General features: G+C 27.3%; 1 pseudogene; it reads left to right on the top strand.

Moving 5' to 3' along the window:
- The first annotated feature begins 1,849 nt into the window (after positions 1–1,849).
- LOC125858223 (proteinase inhibitor type-2-like) overlaps positions 1,850–2,699 on the top strand; it is a 31,501-nt pseudogene continuing 30,651 nt past the window's right edge.

Raw genomic sequence — 2,699 nt, 5'->3', positions numbered from 1 at the left:
GTTCAAATATAATTTTAAGTTTTAAAAAATATTTTTCAATACAACTTCAAAAACTCATTTAATTTTTTATGTTTTAACTATATTTATGACCAAATGCTAGCTTAGTATTCCATATAGTACAATACAAATGAATTGTCGAAGCAGTAATAACTTGTTTATATTGAATTAGAGGGAGTAATTAACCCGCTTAATGTGTAATTCGCTTTATCATTGCATGTAGCAGAATATCACGAAACATATTATTTGTGTGTGCAAAAAATAATGTTTTACCATATCAACAATAAAATATTTAACGTAGGAGAATAGTCACAAACATGATTTATTTATGTGTGCTACAAATAAAGTTTCACCATATCAACAACAAAAATTCATATTTATACCTTCAAAAACTCATACATTACTTTTAGTTTTAACTAAATCTATGGCCAAAAGCTAGGTTAGTACTCTATCTAACACAATATAAATGAATTGTTAAAGCGTGACACCCGTAAAAAAAATATTTAAAGTCATTAACCAAATATTAAGTTATCAATATAAAATAGTGTCAATAATTTGTTTATATTGAATTAGAGGGAGTAACCCACTAATATGTAATTAGCTTTATCATCCCACGTAGGAACATAGTCACAAAACATAATTTATGTGTGCTAAAAATAATGTTTTACCATATCAACAATAAAATATTTAATGTAAAAGAATAGTCACATAACATGATTTATTCATGTGTGCTACAAATAAAGTTTTACTATATCAATTTCAAAATATTTAATGCGGGAGAATAGTCACAAAACATGATTTGCATAATTAACTATAGGAAAAAGACAGGAAATAGGACTAATTAGTGAAGCCATTAACAAAAAGTAGATGGTTACTCTTTCTTTTTATCACATAAAGTTAATTTGAGATAATTAACTACTTATTTATTGCTCCTATCACTATACCTTCGAAGAAATTTGATAATTCATTGATTTTAAAAATTGTTGACTTTGAATATCAATAGATGAAAAACATGGCTAGTGCAACTTTCACTATATTTGTAAGTCCCACTATTATCTCATGTTTTTATTTCCTTTCAACCTAGTTAGTAATTAGTAATTTGTTCTACGATTTATTTAGACAAAAAATCACTTACATATGGAACATTAAAAATATTGCTATGAATGATAGTACGTTAACTTTCTTTCCTGTAAACAGACAAAAACTTGCTTACATATCATTTAATTGTTTACATTTCCTTTCTGAGTAAAGGCCCAAAAACATTCTTTAACTTTAGAAAAAGACTAAAAAAAAATATAATTTTTTTTTGATATGTTTGAATAGTAAAAGTGAGTAGTAATAATTAATGTTAGATAGATTACTAAAAATAAAATTCAGCCATGTAACTAAAGACGGAGGGAGTAACAATTAATCATGTTAGATGGTTGGCATATTTTATTAGTACTTACAGATAGATCCATTATTGTCCTTCAATTAGATACAATAATTCCATTAATTATGCTTAGTACTCGATTCATATATACAGGGATCAAAATAAAAATAAACTTATAATACATGGACTAAAATTGTTATTTCCCCTAAATTGATATATGCAATTGTGGAGAAGAATTGTGGAAAAGTTAAGCTTTCTAATAAAGAAAAATAAGCAAGTGCAAGTAATTTGACATATCTAAATTTTTTTCACCAGCTATTAATATATAAATTAAATATATATAATGTGAAAAAAAACATTTTAATGTGAAAAAACGACTTGGTTAACTATGTTTTATTTGATCACTCGTTCGGTATAAATAGGTGAAGGAGGATAGACACTCCTCACCCCAAACAAAAGAAAAGAAAAAGAATCCATAATATGGTTGTTCACAAACAAGTTAGTTTCCTTGCTTACCTACTACTTGCTCTTGGTAAGATTTGCCTTTCTCCTTTTTGTTGAAAAATTATATGCACTACGGAAGCATATCAATTTTATTACTAACACTTTCTTCTCTTTAGTTTCTTTCTTGAGGCATACACAATAAGTGTTACTAGTATATATGTTTTTTTCATTTCTCTTTCTCCAATTTATATAAATGTGGGACTTTAATCCTCAAACTAATGAAAATTAAATTCTTATCAAAATTCAATCCTTCCAAGAATTCTTTTTCTTTTTATATATTTACATATAAGAATTAGCAGAAAGTACTTAAAATAACATATATTACTCTTATTTAGAAATGACACTTAGGGTGTACCAACACAGCATAAAAGAATTGTACCAATGACACTTAGGGTGTACCAACACAGCATAAAAGAATTGTACCAAAAGCAATAAGGAATAGTTCCAAAACTAATACAAGTTGTACCATATGTGGACCCACTTCATTAAATTAAAGAGTTGTACAAAAAGCAATAAGGAATGGTTCCAAAAGTCATACAAGTTGTACCATATGTGGACCCGCTTCATTTTACTCCTCATTAGAAGTGAGACTTTAGAGGACGAATACGGCACTACCAAATTGTACACAAAGCATTTCAAATTGTACTATAAAATTAATTGTGGCTCATTAATTGTACACGTGTCTTTCTACATATACAATAACCCACATGAATAATTACTTTTCTAACTTTTTTCCCTCAGTTTCTCTCTCTATATATTCGCTTTTTTTTCTTTTCTTCTACTTTCCATTCTCCCCTTTTACTCTCTTTAGTTTATCTTTGATCTT

The sequence above is a fragment of the Solanum stenotomum genome, chromosome 3 (assembly GCF_019186545.1).
Source record: "Solanum stenotomum isolate F172 chromosome 3, ASM1918654v1, whole genome shotgun sequence".
NCBI classification, from domain to species: Eukaryota; Viridiplantae; Streptophyta; class Magnoliopsida; order Solanales; family Solanaceae; genus Solanum; species Solanum stenotomum.
This window is presented reverse-complemented; position numbering and strand designations above follow the sequence as displayed.